The sequence below is a fragment of the Phaethon aethereus genome (assembly GCF_964289735.1).
Source record: "Phaethon aethereus genome assembly, chromosome: 1".
Classification (NCBI taxonomy): domain Eukaryota; kingdom Metazoa; phylum Chordata; class Aves; order Phaethontiformes; family Phaethontidae; genus Phaethon; species Phaethon aethereus.
Window position 1 is genome coordinate 81510651 of NC_138575.1, and position 21538 is coordinate 81532188.

Consider the following 21538-nt stretch of genomic DNA (forward strand, 5'->3'; position numbering starts at 1 on the left):
TGGCTTAGCATGTCCTTGACTGCTTCCTCCTGGATTATGAGGAGTACATTGTGCTCTCCATCCCCGTCTTCCAGCTCAGGGGGCTGAATATCCTGTGGATACCTGGAGTGGCTATTAAAGACTGAGGCGAAGAAGGCATTAAGTACCTCAGCCTTGTCCTCATCCTTGGAGGCAATGTTCCCCGCCATATCCAGTAGGGGATGGAGATTCTCCTTGCCTCTCTTTTTGTTGTTAATATATTTGTAAAAACATTTTTTATTATCCTTTACGACTGTGGCCAGACTGAGCTCTAGCTGGGCTTTTGCCTTTCTAATTTTGTCCCTGCTTGACCTAACGAGATCCTTGTACTCTTCATGAGTTGCCTTCCCCTTCTTCCAAAGATGATAAACTCTCCTCTTTGCCCTGAGTCCCAGCAAAATCTCCCTGTTCAGCCAGGCCGGTCGTCTTCCCCGCCAGCTCTTCTTACGGCACATGGGGACCGCCTGCTCCTGCGCCTTTAAGATTTCCTTCTTGAAGACTGTCCAGCCTTCCTGGACCCCTTTGTCCTTCAGGACTGTTTCCCAAGGGACTCTCTCAACCAGTGACCTGAACAGGCCAAAGTCTGCCCTCCGGAAGTCCATGATAGCAGTTTTGCTGAGTCCTCTCCTTACTTCACTCACAACTGAGAATTCTATCATGTCATGGTCGCTAAGCCCAAGACGGCCTCCGACCACCACATCTCTCACCAGTCCTTCTCTGTTTGTAAACAGCAGGTCCAGCAAGGCACCTCCCCTGGTGGGCTCACTCACCAGCTGCATCAGGAAGTTATCCTCCACACACTCCAGGAACCTCCTAGACTGTTTCCTCTCTGCCGTGTTATACTTCCAGCAGATGTCCGGTAGGTTGAAGTCCCCCACAAGAACAAGGGCCAGCGATTGCGAGACCTCCGCCAGTCGCTTATAGAATGTCTCATCCGTCTCTTCATCCTGGTTGGGTGGCCTGTAACAGACTCCCAGCAGGATGTCAGCCTCATTGGCCTTCCCCCTCATCCTTACCCACAAGCACTCTACTTGGTCTTCACAATCTTCGATTTCTATGCAATCAAAACACTCCCTAACATACAGAGCCACCCCACCGCCTCTCCTTCCCATTCTATCCCTTCGGAAGAGCTTATAGCCATCCATTGCAGCACTCCAGTCATGAGAAGCATCCCACCATGTTTCTGTGATGGCAACTATGTCATAGCTGTCGCGCTGCACAATGGCTTCCAGCTCCTCCTGTTTGGTGCCCATGCTGCGTGCATTGGTGTAGATGCACCTGAGCCGGGCTATAGATTTCAACTCTGGCACGTTGAACCTACCCTTAGGTTCAACTCTAGTGAGCCCGGTTTTAGCCCCTCCCCCCTCCAATTCTAGTTTAAAGCCCTCTCAATGAGGCCTGCCAGCTCATGAGCAAGAATCCTTTTTCCCCTCGGCGTCAGTTGCACTCCATCATTTGCGAGGAGACCTGGTGCCATGTAAACCGCCCCGTGGTCAAAAAACCCAAAATTCTGACGACGGCACCAGCCCCTGAGCCATGTGTTGATCAGGTGTGCTTTCCTGTTCCTTTCAGCGTTCTTCCCTGTCACTGAAGGGATTGACGAAAACACTACCTGTGCTCCTGCTCCATTGACCAGTCGCCCCAGTGCTCTCAAGTCCTTTTTGACTGCCTTCGGGCTTCTAGTCCTCTAGCTGTGACACAGATTTACTTAGGACTATAAAATATTAAAATCTAATCTTCTATCCTTGGGTCGTTATATTGCATTGACTCTTTTTTCCACTTAAACTATTCTTTTGACTTTATAGCAGTCTGTCGAAATCACAGTTTATGTCAGGTGGCTCCTGATACTGTACAGCTCACTGTTCCCACTTCTCTCTCTCACAAATAAGTAGTGCAGGGCCAGGTATTGTCCACCCTTACCTGCAGTGAGAAAGCTCTTCCCTCCCAAGTATTCCTGTTTGTAGAACAGCTGACAGATCCCTTTGAGAGAAAAGGAGACAGGGCAAGGCCCAGAGCTGTGCACAATCCCTATCTAAACATCAGGCAGACAAGGAGGGAGATATGGGGCAGCCTGGGGTGGGGGCTGCAGCTGGGGAGAGGTACACGTGGCTCCCACTAGCACTGATGCTTCATTCTAGATTGTTGCATCTGGCATGTAGGATGGAAGTGCTGGAGAAAAGCCATAGTGCTGTGGGTGAAAAATGGGAAGCACATGAGAAGCACGAGGGAGAAACTAACTGGGGTGAAGGAAGAACAAAGCCCCTCTAGTCCCTCCCAGTAAACCGAGAGCTGTCGGGCCTTTAAAGGTCCTATAATTAGCAGCATGTAGGCGGGCTGCTGCACCCTTGTGGAGCACCTTTGAAGCTGATTGTGCACAGCCAAGTCCAGGATCCAACCCCCAACTCTGCAGCCCACTAGGCTAAGTGATTAACTCAGGAAAGCACTATGTCCACCAGCACGGGTCCGAAGAAAGCATTTTCACCAGAAAGAGTTTTAAACTACATGTGAGGAACGGGAGCGGGGAAGACTGCAGAATGGGAAGGAAAAGCAGATTGTATCTAAATCTGTGTCCACATCCATGAAGTTCTGCAGTATCTAGCAGCTAAGCAGTGGGTGAATGCTTCCAGGCCTCTCCCTACCTTTGCTGGCTGCTGGTGTGCCCCATGGCTAAGGAAGACGCTCATGCTGATGGAGCTGCCTCTTGTCTCTGCTCTGTGCTTTTGCCTCTAAGTACAATCCCTTTGTTACTACAGGGTATTGAAACAAAAATAATTTCTAAATCAAATTTACAATTTAGTATGGATACTATTTCTTTCCTTCTTGTACTTCTCTAATCACAAACTCAGTTGGACTTGATCCCTCCTTCTTCTCCGTACGTACAAGACTCCGCATTTGAGTTTTCTCTGAAGGATCCACCTTACAGAGCCAGACTGGACCCTATAGGTCCCACTACTCCTAGTTTGCCTTTGATGCTAGTCAGCATCAAAGTCGTCTGAGGAGAGCTCCAGAAATGCTGCAGAAGGCAGCCATGGGCTGGGTTTTCTGTCCCTTTCACTTCTTAGTTCTGTCTACAGAAATTATGAATGGCCACATACATACACTAATCTCTTCTTTGAATAGTGCTAAATTCGCACCTCAACAGCTTCCTGCAGCCATGAATCCCATAGTCTAATTACACACCTTGTGTGTGTAATTAAAGCGTTTCCTTTCATCAGTTTTGAACATGCTGTTTCTTGGTTTCATTTTTAGACAGAATCCCACTTCAAGCAAATGACTTAAAATCTCCATATCGGCTCTTTACTTACAACATATATGCAGACTGAAGAAAGATTTCCCTCTTTCTCTGCTGGGGCTTCCCTGGCATTTTAAGCGGTAAGTTCAAAATTGAATTTTGGGTCATTTTGGCTCATACAATCTGGACTACATAAGAGGGTTTTGTTTTCTGCTTTTTAATTCAGTACTTGACCAAGTCAACAGAGTAGAAACAGGTACCTGACAGGGGATGGACTGATCTCACTTCTAGCCACTTATCTGTAATATTCTGGTTTATACAAATACTGCAAATACTTGAGAGTCTCTTTGGCTTCCATACAGTGAAGGCTCCTAGCTAGACTGGTGGTGAAAAAGCACATGAATTTGCAAGTTTTGGACCAGAAACAGCCAGAGAAATAAGCTTTTCACATACTGAAGGCTTTGATGCTGTCAAGCCTCAAGTCACTCAGCATATGTAGTAAGAGCGGCACCAGCCCTGCGTTCACATGGCCAAGTGGCTGCCCAACTGGGTTATTTCTTACTGGCGGCTCTTCCCGATGCCGGGCAGCCTTGCAGCACAGCTTTAGCCCTACTTGGGGCCTTGCGTGGCATGCTGGAGCTGAAAGGCAGCAGCCCCTGGTTGCTTGTCCCTCTGTCCACCCCACCTTTTGCTAGGTTAGAAAATTGTGGGTAGATGATGGTGACAAAGGACCTCTCTGCTGGCTCTGGGCCACCCTGAGGGGGATGGTTAAGCTGTCTTTCTGGCTGTGTTGAGCTCTCTGGGCGAGGTAAAGTGGCAATAAAAACTACCCACTGAACAGATGCATGGTTTCAGAAATGTCACCTTCCTTCTCACTTCTCCCTTCCTATGTAGCACTGATAAAGTCAAACCAGAGGTTAGTAAACATTGTGACAGGCACATAACTCAAAACGTATGGAGCTTGTGCAATGGCCCCATGGCACAATTAAGTTCCCTGTGAATGACATGTAGCGTTACTCATGAAAAATATTATGAATACTCTGCATTCACTGTCATAAAAATAAACATACTGAGAGTAGTCGAGCCAGTTGTGCTACTGTTATGTACTTTGCTGTTATAATCCAAGACATCTCTGTTGCCAGAACTGAGGCTTGCTGCTGAAGCACTTTATACTACGGCCATTGCAGAAATACTGATTTCTGAATCAGTATTTCAGAAAACTGAAATACTGAATACTAGTATTCAGCCTGGTAGTTCAAGCTTTCTCTGGACTGGGCTGCTGCTAAGCAGTTTTTTGTTGTTTTTTTTGTTGTTTGTTTGTTGTTGTTGTTGTTAAGGACAAATTAAAGCCTGGAAAATTAATTTCCTGGTATCACTATTATTAGGCAAAGCTGGTTCTGAATTTTGGGCAATGAGTGTGATCTCCGAAATCTCTGAAAGGCCACTGTAATTTCTATGTCTAATACAGGGATTTTGTCAAAATGTAATAGGTTCCATCAACAACAGTTGCCAAAAGACCTACAGTTTCAAGTAAGAATCATAGATTTTATGTCTCCAAGGAAGGATAGGGCAAAGAGTTATGACACTAAAACTTTCCCAGATCTCCAGATGAGATTGTTACCATTTTACCCATGATATAATCTGTTAAAAGCCTATATCAAAGTATCAAGGGCACATCTCAATGACACACCAACTTGTTACATAATTCCATTTTAAAAATTATCATGAATATTTATCTAGCTCTATCCCTATAGCTCCCAAGAGTCCAAGACTATTTGATACCTTTCTGGGATATGCATTGAAATATGTCCCATATTACACTAACAGTTAAGATGGATAAGCTTGTTACTGTAAGGTAAATTCATGTGTGAACTTGCAGCTGTACAGTAACTGTAATGCACATGTGGCAGCTTGTTTACCTGTCCATACCTCAAATTATTGAAGATCAGCCTAATTAAGTGAAGGACTTTTCCAAAAAACAAAGACAAACTGCATAATCCTTTATACAGTATTAGCAGCCACCATGGATTTATAAAATGATCTAAACAGCTTGTTTACAAACAAACAAGAAGATTATATATTAATTCAATATAACTCCTTTCAAAGAAGTTTGTTTTAAATAATAAGTTATCCTCATTCAAGTATACTGCTACCTACTTCCTTTTTTGATCCCAACAAAGACAGGCTCAGGTCTGGATGGACTACTCTTGGGATTATGAGAGACAAAAAATCCCATTTTTTTCCAGATGGGTTTCTTGAGAGACTGTACAGGAAAGGGGGATAGGAAAGAGGAATTGACCATCTGTGCCAATGGGAAAGAAAAGCTTTATACTGTAAATCACGGAGCAAGGGCTGGAGGAGACAGATGTGGTCTCCATGCCTGGTCCTAGTCCACAGAGCACACATGGTAAAGAAGGGTATTACAGCAGTTGAAAGAACAGGAGAGAATAGATGGACAGAGCATAAAGATGAGAACAGCAGCCAGCCAAGACGATAGTGACAGGTATGGTCAATGGGAAGTGGAAACGAAATTTTCTACGGAAAGGACAGGACATATCTTGAAATGAAGAAACCAGAAGGTCTGGTGCAGGACATCAAACATATCACAGAATCACAGAACTACAGAATCATTAAGGTTGGAAAAGACCTTCAAAATCATCAAGTCCAACCACCAACCCGACACCACCATGCCCACTAAACCATACCCTGAAGTGCCACATCTACACGGTTTTTGAACACATCAACACTTGATGGTGACTCCACCACCTCCCTGGGCAGCCTGTTCCAATGCTTGATCACTCTCTTCGTAAAGAAATTTTTCATAATATTTAATCTAAACCTCCCCTGGCACAACCTGAGGCCATTTCCTCTCATTCTAGTGCTAGTTACTTGAGAGAAGAAACCAACACCCACCTCACCACAACCTCCTTTCAGGTAGTTGTAGAGAGCGATAAGGTCTCCCCTCAGCCTTCTCTTCTCCAGACTAAACAACCCAAGTTCCCTCAGCCGCTCCTCATAAGACTTGTGCTTCAGACCCTTCACCAGCTTCATTGCCCTTCTCTGGACACGCTCGAGCAACTCAACGTCCTTCTTGTAGTGAGGGGCCCAAAACTGAACACAGTATTCAAGGTGCGGCCTCACCAGTGCCGAGTACAGGGGCACAATCACCTCTCTACTCCTGCTGGCCACACTGATACAAGCCAGGATGCTGTTGGCCTCCTTGGCCACCTGGGCACACTGCCGGCTCATGTTCAGCCGGATGTCAACCAGCACCCCCAGGTCCTTTTCTGCCAGGCAGCTCTCCAGCCACTCCTCCCCAAGCCTGTAGCGTTGCATGGGGTTGTTGTGACCGAAGTGCAGGACCTGGCACTTGGCCTTGTTAAATCTCATACAGCTGACGTCGGCCCATCGATCCAGCCTGTCCAGATCCCTCTGCAGAGCCCTCCTACCCTCCAGCAGATCAACACTCCCGCCCAACTTGGTGTTGTCTGCAAGCTTACTGAGGGAGCACTCGATCCCCTCTTCCAGGTCATCAATAAAGATATTGAACAAGACCGGCCCCAGAACCGAGCCCTGGGGAACACCACTTGTGACCAGCTGCCAGCTGGATTTAACACTATTCACCACAACTCCCTGGGCTCAGCCATCCAGCCAGCTCTTTACCCAGTGAAGAGTATGCCTGTCTAATCCACGAGCCACCATTTTCTCCAGGGGAATTCTGTGGGAAATGCTGTCAAAGGCTTTACTAAAGTCCAGGTAGACAACATCCACAGCCTTTCCCTCATCCACTAGGCGGGTGACCTGGTCATAGAAGGAGATCAGGCTGGTCAAACAGGACCTGCCTTTCATGAACCCATGCTGGCTGGGCCTGATCCCTTGGTTGTCCTTCACATGCCCGGTGAGCGCCCTCAAGATGAACCGCTCCATAATCTTCCCTGGAACAGAGGTCAGGCTGACAGGCCTGTAGTTCCCAGGATCCTCCTTCCATCCTTTCTTGTAGATGGCTGTCACATTGGCAAGCCTCCAGTCGTCTGGGACCTCCCCTGTTAACCAGGACTGCTGATAAATGATGGAGAGTGTCTTGGCAAGCTCCTCCGCCAGCTCTCTCAGTACTCTCGGGTGGATCCCATCAGGCCCCATAGACTTGTGGGCATCCAGGTGGCTTAACAGGTCCCTAGCTGTTTCCTACTGGATTATGAGGAGTTTATTGTTCTCTCTATCCCTGTCTTCCAGCTCAGGGGGCTGAATATCCTGTGGATACCTGGAGTGGCTATTAAAGACTGAGGCAAAGGCGGCATTAAGTACTTCAGCCTGGTCCTCATCCTTGGAGACAGCGTTCCCCCCTATATCCAGTAAGGGATGGAGATTCTCCTTGCTTCTCTTTTTGTTGTTAATATATTTGAAAAAGCATTTTTTATTATCCTTTATGACCGTGGCCAGATTGAGTTCTAGCTGGGCTTTTGCCTTTCTAATTTTGTCTCTCTTGACCTAACAAGATCCTTGTACTCTTCTTGAGTTGCCTTCCCCTTCTTCCAAAGATGATAAACTCTCCTCTTTGCCCTGAGTCCCAGCAAAATCTCCCTGTTCAGCCAGGCCGGTCGTCTTCCCCACCAACTCATCTAATGGCACATGGGGACTGCCTGCTCCTGTGCCTTTAAGATTTCCTTCTTGAAGACTGTCCAGTCTTCCTGGACCCTTTTGCCCTTCAGGATTGTCTCCCAAGGGACTCTCAACCACTGACCTGAACAGGCTGAAGTCTGCCTTCTGGAAGTCCATGGTAGCAGTTTTGCTGACCCCCCTCCTTACTTCACTCAGAATTGAGAATTCTATCATGTCGTGGTCGCTAAGCCCAAGACGGCCTCCGACCACCACATCTCCCACCAGTCCTTCTCTGTTTGTAAGCAGCAGGTCCAGCAAGGCACCTCCCCTGGTGGGCTCACTTACCAGCTATGTCAGGAAGTTATCCTCCACACACTCCAGGAACCTCCTAGACTGTTTCCTCTCTGCTGTGTTATGCTTCCAGCAGATGCCTGGTAAATTGAAGTCCCCTACAAGAACAAGGGCTAGCGTTTGCGAGCCTTCTGCCAGTCACTCAGAGAATGCTTCATCTGCCTCTTCATCCTGGTTGGGTGGTCTATAGCAGACTCCCAGCAGGATATCTGCCTCATTGGCCTTCCCCCTCATCCTTACCCTTAAGCATTCTACTTGGTCTTCACAATCATTGATTTCTGTACAATCAAAACACTCCCTAACATACAGAGCCACCCCACCACCTCTCCTTCCATGCCTATCCCTTCTGGAGAGCTTATAGCCATCTATTGCAGCACTCCAGTCATGAGTGTCATCCCACCATGTTTCTGTGATTGTGACTAAGTCATAGCTGTCCCACTGCACAATGGCTTCCAGCTCTTCCTGTTTGCTGCCTGTGCTGTGTGCTGCACTTGAGCTGGGCTATCGATTTCACCCCCAACTCTGGCATGCCAACCCTAGGCTTATCTCTAGTAAGCCTGGTTTTATCCCCTTCCTCCTTCAAATCTAGTTTAAAGCCCTCTCGATAAGGCCTGCCAACTCGTAAGCAAGAATCCTTTTGCCCCTTGGAGACAGTTGCACTCCATCTGCTGCCAGGAGGCCCGGTGCCGTGTAAACTGCCCCATGGTCAAAAAATCCCAAATTCTGCCGATGGCACCAGCCCCTGAGCCATGTGTTAACCAGGTGTGCTTTCCTATCCACTGTGCTTTCCTACCTACTGAAGGGATTGACGAAAACACTACCTGTGCTTCCGCTCCATTGATCAGTCACCCCGGTGCTCTAAAGTCTCTTAATCGCTTTTGGGCTTCTTAGCACAACCTTATTGTTGCCAACCTGTGTGACCAACAGCGGGTAGTAATCAGTGGGCCGAACCAGACCAGGGAGTTTCCTGGGGACATCTCTCACCTGGGCCCCAGGGAGGCAGCAGACTTCCCTGTGGGTTGGGTCTGGTTGGCATATTGGGCTCTCTGTTCCTGTCAGAAGGGAGTCAGCTATGACAATTACCCTCCTTTTTTTCTTAAGAGAGGAAGTCTGGATGTGTGAGGCTGGCTGACTCACCCTGGGCAACCCCCTGGATGGACTTTAATCAAAGTCCTCATGTTCCTGCCCCTCAAGTTCCAGAGCCCCATACCTGTTGTGTAAGGGCAGCTGGGACGGTGAGGGAGGCCGGGAGGGGATTCGCCTGCTGCCCTGAGCAGGGACCTGTTTTCGATATCATTGCAGAAATAACCCAAATCCAGTCTAACTACGATTGGAATAGGGGTTATGATCAAAACACAGTTGTTGGAAATACTTGCTGTTCCACGAGAACACATGTAACAATAAAAGCCATAGGTAACCCTGTACGTTAAGAAAAAGCTAACACGGATCAAGAGAAACAAAACTGTGACTATCTGGTCAATGTTATTTCAAAAGCAAATGGGAAAAAAATTGGGCTACAAGCTGGAGTCACATTTTGGTATGAATAAAGATTTGTGTAATGCTAATAACGACAGCAACATTTCTGAGCATTGTACTATATTGACTTACTGTAACTTTCCAGAATTTGTTGGAGAACAAATTCTACCAATAATGTTAAAGACCAGAGGTTCCTGGCAGGGATACCTGACAGTTTTTTTTCACTGCTACTCTTGTGGAACCAGCAAATGGAGATGTTATCTTAGGTTTTGTTTTAGTGGGTACTTGAGGAAATGACAGACAAACTGTTCAGAGAAGTAATCTTAACTTGAATGATCATGATTCAATCCACCTTAAATTTAGGAGAAGGAAAATCAAACTAGAAATATAAATGACGAAGGAAAAACTTCAATGAACTGAGGGAAACAGTGACAGAAACTGGTCTGAGAATTTCTAGGGTTTGAACGCAGAGGAAGCCTAGACTACTTTTAAATTAAGGTACACAAAGTCATCTGGAACTTGTGTCAGAACGGTGTTTGGAGAAGGATTTCACAGTTAACCCTGTCTCAAAACAAGATAGCAAAAATAACAAGAGATCCTCCTAATATGGAGAAAAGGATCCATCTTCAAAAAAGATCTGTCAAAGAAAAACTGCATCTTACAACTGGAGAAATGTAGGGCTATGGTGAAAACTTCCTACTCAACTTCTTTCAGAAAATTCAACTGCCTTAAAACAAATGGCAAAGGGCTTCTTAGTCATATAAATAGAAAAGAGAAAAGGGAAAATAAGTATAAAACCTCTGTGCTTAAAAATAAGGTTGGTATATGATAAAAGAGAGCAAAACCTGCTTTTTTCAAAACCTGCTATTTTTCAGTAAGCGCAACGGCATCGGTTGCAGTGCCAAAGGCAGGAGGGGAAAAGGAGAGCAGATTTGGACAGCGTAAAGAGCACAGAAGTATTTTCTAAACTTGCATGCTTGCTGTGTTTCTGCCTTTCAGTGTGGTGTCGGATATAGGAATGGGTTAAAGTCTTGTCTTGGGCTGGAGATGTTTGAATCTCCTTGTTTTACTTGGAGAGGGAAGGACCTTCAGGACTGAACACCACATTACCTGATAGAAAACACTTTTCTTCAGAGACAATGGCAGCATCATCCATTTGACATTAACTTTCAACAGTGGATCCCTAGAGTATGGATAAAAGGAGTCACCTGAAAGACAAGTTACTTAAGGAGAGGGTGGGGTGGAGGAGAAGAAGCATAGAAGAGCTAGACAAGCACATGCAGCAAGGCATGCACAGATGCTGACACTTGTTCTGTGGGGTTTTTCAAAACCCATGAAAAGCTGTTCTCTGACAGACCTTGCTAAGATGGTTTCTCACCTGACAACTCTGCATCTTTGCCAAATGACCAAGGAACATAAATCTATGGGAGAAAATTTACTGGTCTAGCTGCAACATCATTCTGACTGCTGATCTGTCCTGAGGGGCCTGCATCAGTTTGGGTTTCTCTCTGGTGGGGCCATGGAAACAGCATGCTGCAACAATCACAGCAGAAGCTGTCAGCCAGGCCCATAAGTACTTAAGGCTGCAGCCAAATACAAGAGTTATGCAAGGAGGTTGCGTCAGGGCTGGGGTCAAGAGAAAGATGCATCTTTGTCACAAATGCACAATAGGGATTACCACATTGGAGGTGGAAGCAAAAACATTCCTGTGCTCTAGTGAAAGGATTAGCTTTTGGACTGATCTCTTCAACTATTTTCATGAACGGTCTTGGCACAATGATAGGAATGCACAGGAACGCGTTCATCAAACGTTTTGATGAGAATTTGGGATACTGCCAGTACAGCAAAGGATCAAACTGTCATATATGAAGAACTGAACTATTAGAATAAAAGAAGTGTAGTAGGTCATGCACTTTTGAACTAATGATAACAATTTCTGGAAAAATCTGGGAACTTTCCAGTTGGAAATAGCTCAGGAAAGTTTGAAAATGCTGGTCAATACAGCATGACAGGGAGCCATGGTGTGAGGCAGCTATGAAAAAGATTTTGGTAATCCCGTGATCACTATTTCCACTCAAAACAGGAAAGTGTTAGTATCGTTGTAGAGGGCAGAGGCAACACTTTCCGGAAAACCTTGTGCTGTTGTATTCACCCATGCTTAAAAAAGAGGAGTTCAAATTGGGACAAACTTATGGACTCATTAATGATGCAATTTCCACGTCATGGTGAACTGAGTCCCACTTGATCTCACACCCTTTCTTGTGTTCATGCAACCATGTGATGAACCACAACAAGAAAGGAAAAAAATTTTTAAGGCAGAGGTTACCCTTGTAAGATTTGAGGAGTAGTTCTTGTAGAACACATAATACTTAAAGACATGTTATATAGTTTCCATTTTAAGAATTTAAATATATAAATGGATTTTTAGGGATATTTAGCTCCCGTTATTTTAGTAAGACCTTGAAGTGTTCAAAATACTAAAAAAGCACCTTAACTGCCTTTTTTCCAAACCTGATCAGCAGTTAAAACCATGTCAAAACTGTCAAAGAGCTGCACTTCTACCAAGGAACTGAAAACAGTTGGGTTTCCAGAAGTGCTCTGTACCTCCCAGATTTTCTCTTGAGATGGAAATGGAGCATTGGAAGGAGCTGAGTAGAGATAACCTCTGACACTCTGGCCACTACATACAGCTGTCGCATGTCTTTATGAAAATCTGGCCCTTCATTACTGTAATAGGGAACGCCTGGATTCTGATTTCTTATGAAAATTTGGCACTCTACTGGATTGTCTCCATTAATAAAAGCATGAGAAGCCCTTAAAAGCAGCATTCACATAATGCCTGCATTCATATGACATACAGTAACATGTGCACAAATACAACATATGCATCAGTGAGGCTGAATATTGTAGCACTACAGAAGAGAACAGCTCAGTAAAATCTTGTCCACACAAGAATGGCAAGGATATCTGCCCAGGATATTTACACTTGTGTTAAGAAAAAGTGTAACAAGGATAATGCCCAGATCCATGTAGGAACTTAAGCATTACAAGTCCTTTGATTAGCAGTATGGGTGGGAGCTGAGTGCACATGTTCCCTACAGCATATGCAGAGTGTGTTGGGTTTCATCTCAGTGTGTTGATGAAGAATACCAATCCTACTTCTCCGAGCATGGTCCCTTCCCCCAGGCACTTCCTGCCCGCATGGAGGCCATGAGCTCCCTTGTGCAGGGATGCCATTCAAGATTGCCCAAACTGTCAAGCCAGGGACAATTCTGGTAGGATTCATATTCCAGATCTGCCTCCTCATGAAGACCACCTCAAAAACTGAGCAGGAGCCATTGCTATCTTTGCAAACACAAATCAGGTTTGGGGGACTCATTCGTGTGTGAGATGTGATGGTGGTTGAAGAGTTGGGCAAGAATTGTCAGTGATCAGTGCCCTGTCAATCTGCTGCCCATGAGAAAGATTGTCCACTGCCTCACACGATGCAAGAGCAAGGGGGCATGAAATGAAATAATCAGTTTGCAGCATGAAAAGAGCACTCCAGGCGGCACACAGTTAGACTATGGGACTCTGCCACAAATAGCTCTTAATGCCAAAAGGTAGCAGAGGTTCAAAATGTGATTGGACAAATACATGGGAGAAAGGTCCACCAAGAACTTTGCATTTAATACAAAGATAGCATGTCTTCCTTGGGACAGGTTACTGGAGGCTGGGAAAATATTGTGGGGACTAACACTACACGCTTGCCATGCACTGACATTCTTCTCCAGGCATCTGCTACTGGGCCCTGTTGGAGACAGGGCAGTGGCCTAGTTGGACCTTTGGTCTGATTTAGAACTGCCATTTTCATGTTCCTTTGGAGCATAATTAAGCTAACTAATCACAAAGAAAACAGTAAAACCTGTTGGTTGAATGGCCAGTGTTCCTCAGAGTTGAGGAATACAGAGATTTAGAAGTCTGGACAATACTGGAGATGGAGGATATGCTAGGAGAAAAAAGAAAGATGAATATTAGTTATATTGCAGAAAAAAAGTCGGATGTCTTTTTACCCCTCAAAGATGATAATGACTCAGCTATTTTCTTCTCAAGTTATGGAATAAATCTGTTGCTTTAACACTGATTAGTTGTGTAGAACTTGCTTTCTTTAGTCAGATTGCGTAGGTGAATGTATTCATGGAAAATAAACCACTCCTACAAAAGAAATATATGTTTATAGGGTTGATGTTATCTTATGCTTCATAAATAGCATACCATGCAAACAAGCACTGACAAGCTAAAACAAGTGTCCATAAAATTGTTTGGCCTGGGAAAACTCTGCTTCTGAATTTAAAAGCTACCCATTGTCACAGCACTGGACACAGACTTTCTGAAGCAGCCCCAGCTGAGGCTTTCAAGATCACCATTCAGCACCTGTGATAATGACTGAATTTTTCAAGACAGTGCAAGTCCAGTGTAAGCACTTGAGTAAATGTTGAGCTCTTTGTAAATGCTGACGACAAGCAGGAGATGCTAGCTGTTGGGTAACTTTTGAAAGTCTGGCAGTGGCTTAAGAGATAAGCAGAAATCATATAGAAATGCAGTGCAATTCATGGGTTTTAAACACTTGGAATGGTAGTTCTGTATATGAATGTTAGAATGTGAGCGTCCAGAATGACTTTCTCTTCAGAGACATTTTGATGGTACAATGATGGGGGTGTGAAGAATAAAGAAAACCAGTCTGACTTGCTTGTAGATGCTCTGTTGGATTTTTTCCTCCCTTGTTTGTGTTTTTCCTGCTTTCAGACTGTAACTTTTAAATGTTAGACAGCTCTGAAATATGTATATTGAGTCACAGTAAAGTTACCCCACATACTCTGCCCCATGCAATTTCTTTACCTTAAGCCATTTATTGTGGCACTCAATGGAGACTTCTACGTAGCAGCTGTAATCCAAGCTGGCAAAAGTTTCAGGTGCTGGACTACGTAGTGATACCATAGCCTAAGTGCCTGCCTGCTGATGTAGCTTAAAGCAGGGTTTTCCCTAACACAGAGAGAACTTTGTTTCAGAAACCTCTCATAGTCACTCCTGTAGATATTAAGCATGGTAGTGTAAGCCTACAGCATGCCTGAGACTCAGCTAGAGGACTACTGTATAAACAATGGTAACAGTAATGCTATATGTTAGATATAACACCTGGTACTCAACAGGCCTATTCCCGTTTTGTACATGTAGACCGAGCAAGCTGCTGTAATCTGAGAAGGAACATCTGGTTCACAAGCTTTTGTTCGTTCTTTTCTAAGCTGAAAAAAACCCACCCCAAGTCCCTCCAAAACCCCGTCCCTCCAAATGCCCACAGAAACGTCCAATAATTATCTGCCTTTTCAAAATTAGCGAAGTATCACTTGGTTGTGATTAAGCTCCTTTCAAACCTGTTCCTCAGGAAATGCCACTATTAAATTCCAAGCAATTCTTCGGGTGAACCCACTTCGCATACAATAATAGAAAAATATGTTTGTTCCAGGTGCTTTCTTGGCAGAACCGGACATTCGAGTCTGTTTATACTTTCCACTGTCTCCCAAATCCCCTTCAGATTTTGTTATTCTATAATCCTCCAGGTTGCCCTGTCTCTTTCTCATGCAAGAGATGGCTGGGGAGGGAAGGAGCTTTAACGAAAAGAGCATGGATCAGAGCCACAGAATGAATCCAAACATGGCCTTTGTTCTCTTATTTTGCAGCTGACCCACGTGCATTGTAAAACAGACTCTTCCATAACCACTACCCCATTAAAAAGATATTTAGAGCCTCAAATATTCTGCATGTTTTAAATGAAACTTATTCTTTTTTACACCTCTGAGTTTGAAGGGGACTTTGGCAATAGCCAAAAAGTCCAATAAAAAGGGACTTGCTACAGAACACAAGAGCACGCCAATAGAGAGATTGAGAGAGGCAACTAATATGATCTTATCAATCGTGAGAGTAGAATTCTATATTTGGGTAACAGTTCAGATCTCAAAGTCCAAGCCACTGGGCTTGCCTCTTATCTGCTATATATTTTATTCTACCTCTTACCTCATTTACCACTGAATCACTTCATTCAAAAATCTTGTAAACTTCAAATTCAAATGGATATTGAAGGAGAGATCTATTTAGAGGAGAACTCTAAATTCCTGCTTATCTGTAAAAGAGCTTCGCAGTGCCCATCCTGGTTTTCCAGAGGCCATGACAGGCCTCCAGAGTAAACACATGCTGATCATGCTGGAGATATCTGGCATTTCTAATGTTGGAAATACACGAAGAGATGACACCCAAAGAAAATGAAAAAAGCAAATCTTCTTATAGATACCTTTCAGACCTTTACTCTGTGCAATACAATATTTAAGTGTGCACACAACCATTGGAAAAGAGTATTTTGTAGTTTAATCAGAAACTGTTCCTTACTGTGAAAAAAACTGTGATCATTATGGTCAAAAAGTGATTTGCTGCTTCACAGAACAGTTCTCTCCATAATCTTTTACTAGGAAACAAGTTTTCAGGGCTAGAAATGTGTTATGTGCACTAACAGATTGTCTGTCTACATGCAAGCCAGGTATTATTTTTCACAGCAGAAAAAGCACAGAATTTAAAATCTGGATTCCTAAATTCAATACTTATAGCTGTTTGCTTGTTGAAATGGTTTGCTTTCCTGACAGGCTGTCCAGGGCAGCAGTTCCTACTGATTTTTTAAAAGCTCAGGCCTCCTTCATTTAGCAACCTTGGTATAAAATTAGAAAGCTAACTTTATATACTGGGGTTGGAAAATGTTGGTGGCCTGTAAATATGATTACATGTCAGACAGTGCAATTAAAGTTCCAAGGAAATAATTGGTATGTTACACATCCATCTATCTATCTATCTATCTATCTATCTATCTATCTATCTATCTATCTATCTATCTATCTATCTCGCTATACTTACACACCCGTACAACCCTGACTACTCCCCACCACCACGAAATTAGCGGTGGGACCATGAAATACATCTGCCTGCACTTAATTCTGGCCCATTCTTTCTGAATGAAGTTAGCTACCTAAGCATACGACTTGCCTATCTGCTTGCCTTGAAATTGGAAAATACATGATATATGATGCTGTTTTGCCCATCCTTGGTTACCTCACTGAGAAGCTCCCCACCCATCTTGGCACAATCTTTTCAAGTCAGGAAGCACAAAATTGTGACCACATAGGCTAAAGGTGGTGCCCCAACAAAGCCACAAGGACTCTAAATTTAAGCTTGCCATAAAAGCTTTGAAAATGATGACACACAAAGAAGGAGAAACTATGGGGAATGAAACACCTTAATTTTGAAAAACCACAATGATCCACCCAGCACTTTTAGCGCTTTGAGCTCTGAGGCATGAATTAACCACAGGCAGAGTTTTTAACCTACCAAACACAGGCACTCATTCTTTGTAACTTTGCAGCTGCTTAAAATGGGATGGATGTGTCTTACAGACAAAGCGGACTCTCAACATGTCTATGTCTGTTTAAAAAAACACCCCACACTCACAGTCCAGTAGGCTGGGCGCCTGCTTCAACATATGCCTGGGATTCCCAAAGGTGAACTGGTGACCCTTCATTCTGGAATGCAAAATTCAGGATACCGTACTGGTACTTGACTTATAAAGTCCCGAGTACACTGGTCCTGCAAAAGAGTGCTCTGCACTATTTTGTCTTGAGCTTGGGTCCACTGAAAGAAGCAGTGTGAAAATCTTGGCCTGGAGTTTGGGATTTCAACACTCTTGTGGGTTGGTTATGTTCCACAGAAAGGTGCTGACATTGTATTTAACTGTGACTGTAATTAAATCCATTTATTGCATCATTCGTTATTCATTTGTATTCATTAGTCAATTATTGTTATTAATTAAGTGTTCTTTGGACTTCACTTTCATTTGAATAACACTCTTTAAAGGATAAGCAAATGGTATGAGGTACCTTCTCAAACATGACGCTATCCAGAACCAGCAGTGAGTGGAAAACTGTTATGTACATTAAGCTAAGCTCTTCCCTGAATTAGGGAAATGCTGACTAGTGTTTCCTCTGAAGGTATGTTTTCGGGAAAATTTTGTGTGCTGGTGAAAATTGAAAATAAAACCCTACTCTCTGGAATATACTTCCCCACAAATCAGTCACAGTCTAATCACTGCTTTCCTTGGAGCAACACTGTGTTTTAGTTTTGGGTTTGGTTTTTTTTTTTTGCATGTGCTCAAAAGACAGGGTGAAATTATAGGAATACAGAGACAGAGGAAATTCAAATGGAAATAAAACATGTGGCATGGCCAAGGCACAGTTTACAGCCATCTGCAGGTTACTGCACTTGCTCTTACAGCCAGGATTTGCCAAGGAGCTTGAGGCATGTCTGCTGAAAAAAATGAGTCCACTGCCCTGACACATATGAAGGCATTTAAAAATCTCAGCTTGTGATCATTCCGAAATTTGTTACAAACATCAACTCTATGTCCTTAGCAACTCTGAATCCAAAATTTTGAGGTGATTTCGGTAGCATCCAAGAAGAGCATCTTCGGGCTAGGACCCAGAGGTGCCCTGGCCCCGCCGCTGGGGAGCAGGCTCTCCCACGGAGGTGTGAGTGGGAGCCTCAGCGCGGGTCTCATCTTCCTGCCTGCCGCACCCTCTCCCCCGGGCACGCTTTACCTGCCGCTCGAGGTAACTCAGAGGAGGTGGGAGACCCTTTCTTTCCTGGTCTTCTGCTGCTCGGCCAGGCCCCAGCTGGTTTCTAGGTGCCTGCAAGGCAGGGACGAGTGAGCGAGGTGCTTCTGGGCAAGTCAGATGGCGAAGACGACGCTAGCGCTGGGTGCGCGAGGGGGATGACGGCATCCACTGGGGAGGGAGGCGGCGGCAACGTGGCTACACACGCCACGTCGGGCCACGGCAAGGGGCAGGTGCTGCAGTGCGGGTGCCAGGCATGGCTTCGTATGCTGAGGCGCGTGAAGCAGGAGCCAGGCATGTGAATCTGGCCTGGCGCGCACTTGAATTTGACTGCCTAGGCAGGAGAGAAACCCCTCTACCTACTGAAAAGCACTGTAAAACTGGATTCTAATATATTAAAAGGTTTTTTTTTCTTTCGATTAGAAGCAGCCGCTTTTATTCCTCCTGATAAGACTGACTTTGTTTTTAACACTATATACTTTATAGAGACACTGGATCTAAAACAGACTGAAAAAATTAACCTCATGGAAGAAAAAACTCCAGCAGATATCACAGAAAAAAGTTTGAGGACTTCATCCCAGCTCTCTGTATCTGTTCAAAACCTTTTCCTCAACAACTGTCACCTTTTCTACTGAAATAAACAGGAAAGATCTAGTCCAAAAGTTTAAGAGGATTTTGCATGTGTACTTGTGTACATGCCTGTTCCAACAAATGTTTTAAAGCAAATGACATTCAGAAACTACATTTATTATTGACATGTGGTGTTGCTCCATCTGTCACTCTGACAACAGAAGCAGGACTTCTAATCCATTACAATCTCAAGACATCACCAATTTACTCAAATTACTTTAAAACGGACAGTAAAATACCATTTTTCATAGAAATGAGATGTGAGGGATATCGCTCAGTAATCAAGAAGGTTGAAGGAGTCTTGTGGTTGCAATCAGCCCACTACACTTATGGGATCTCTCAAACTGCAGAGGAGATACCGAGCCCACCTCTGGTGGAGCCAGAGATATGCTTTTGAAAAGATGGACAGGAGCATGGACAGGGCTCCCATTATAGGAGTCTCGTTGCCGAGACACAGTCTCTGGTTGAGATAATAAAGGGAGAAGATGGTGGCTTATTTTGCTTACTTTCAAATCTGGGGCACTGTTGCTTCTTTAAGGCATTTCAATTCCCCAGGAGAGGCTCATGACAGGAACAGGTTTGTACTCAGTGGGTGACACCAGGGAGAAGCAACCCACCAGAACCCTTCCAAGGGAGGGTAGTTTGTCGCTGCTCCCTGCTCCGCCTCAAAGCCTGACTTCACAGGAGGAGAAAAGAAGGAGCTACAGGAGGGCAGATTGCCTGGCCTTAAAAGGAGATTTCCAGTATGGAAATGTTGTGCATAGCCTGACTTTGCTGGTTGCTAAATGAAGGGGAACATACAAATAGGCAAGCACACTCACACAGATGTTCTTAAAGGAACCTTTACATATCCCTCTTCTTTCTTCTAAAAGCACATTTCCACTCTTCACCTTTCAATTATGGAAAAGTTCTCATTTCTGTGACCTCAATAAAGAATTATATCCCAAGACCAAAATGCTGTGTCCTCTCTGGTAAGGAGAATCTCATACACCATCCTGGAGATGGACTGTTTTTCCTCTCTGCAGTTTCTAAAGGCGGGGTACACTATTAAGAGGCTTGTCTGCAGACATAAGGGCAATAATCTGACTGGAGCCAGTCGGTCCGTGACCTTAAGTGCACCATTTAAAAACCACACCTCAAGCCTTGCCCTCATTCTTACTCCACCCTCTGCAGAACAAATCACACCACTCCAGTTTCATAACTCTGGGAGGCTATTTACCCACTCTGGCTATGGTGCCATCAGCAACTTTCAGGAGAACTAAGTTAGACATTGTGGGATAGCTTTAAGACAAAAATCTTTCTTCGGACTTCTCTTTTAGAATTACCTTGAGTCCCTCTCCTTGCTTTTCGCGTTTCCCTTTCCTAGCTTGACAACATGTCTGAATGAGTTTGCATGGAGTTTATCAAGAACAGCATTAAGACTAACATATTTTCATGGGTCACAGAACAACTTATACCAATCCAGCTAATTAGCTCTTTTCTGTGGTACTTTTTTTTACATGAAATATTTATTCAGTTTTCTTATCTACTGGAATTTGTGACGTGCAGACAAAGACATACCACAAAGCAATGCGTTATGAAAACCGCAAGCCACTGATCTTTATTTGTTCACAAAAACATTCAAAATTAATTTCTCCTAAGGGATAAAAGAGGCAGAGCAAGCAAACTGAAAGAAGATGAAGATAAGGCAGACTGAAAGAGACAGAGCAAAGCTTTGCCCAACGTCTGGATCTGGCACCTCACCCTACAGACAGTCATCTGAATTCTACTTTCAGCCTCTTTGTTGCGTTACTGGCATTTTAGCTTGACTCCCGTCCATTTCCTGGCAGCTCCAAGAAGCCACAACCTGCCTGATGACACACATTCTTCTGCCAAGTAAATCTCTATCAGCCTTTGTAGGGCTGGGCAAGTGCTGGAGCAGGGCTGTGCCCTGTAACAGCCCCTCCAGCTGTTGGCAGTGGGCTGTGAATCACAGAGCATAACCCCATAGCCCAGTAGCAGGACCATGATAGGTCACCCAGCTCATCCCAAAGCAGGTTGGCTGCATTCCTGCTCTTCCTGGTACATGTTCATCAAGCCTATTCTTAAAGATCTCTACAACCCTTCAGGTAATCTAGTCCAGGTCTTCATTTTCTCTGTCATTATTATGTGAAGAGTATTTTAGCTGCATGTTACTTGCTCCAGTTTATCTTATCTAGCATGCAAATAGAGAACAGAGCACCCTTTTCCTCCTTTTAGCTTTTATGTCCTTATGGCATCATGCTCCTACTTCAGTCTTCCCCTTTTCACACTAAATTACCAGAGATGAGTCATGTTTTTTGTAGGCCATCTCTCTAAAACCTTTGATCATACCCTCTGCTCTCCTCTGCTTTCTTCAATACCCCAAACTACAGTACTCAGGACAACACTCAAACCCTGATCTAAGATTTACGAGTGCTAGAAGAAATAGAGTGGAGGAGTTATTTCACATGTCAATCAATCACTATGCCTGGTTACACAACTCAGGCTGGTATTTGCCTGTGTTGAAAACCACGATATTGCTGGCATT

General features: G+C 44.4%; 1 protein-coding gene across 1 annotated transcript in view; it reads right to left on the reverse strand.

Annotated features, from left to right (window-relative positions):
* The window catches only part of LOC309412102 (potassium voltage-gated channel subfamily KQT member 1-like), a gene marked incomplete at both ends in the record, with an annotated part of 522805 nt that overhangs the window by 103916 nt on the left and 397351 nt on the right, over positions 1 to 21538 (reverse strand).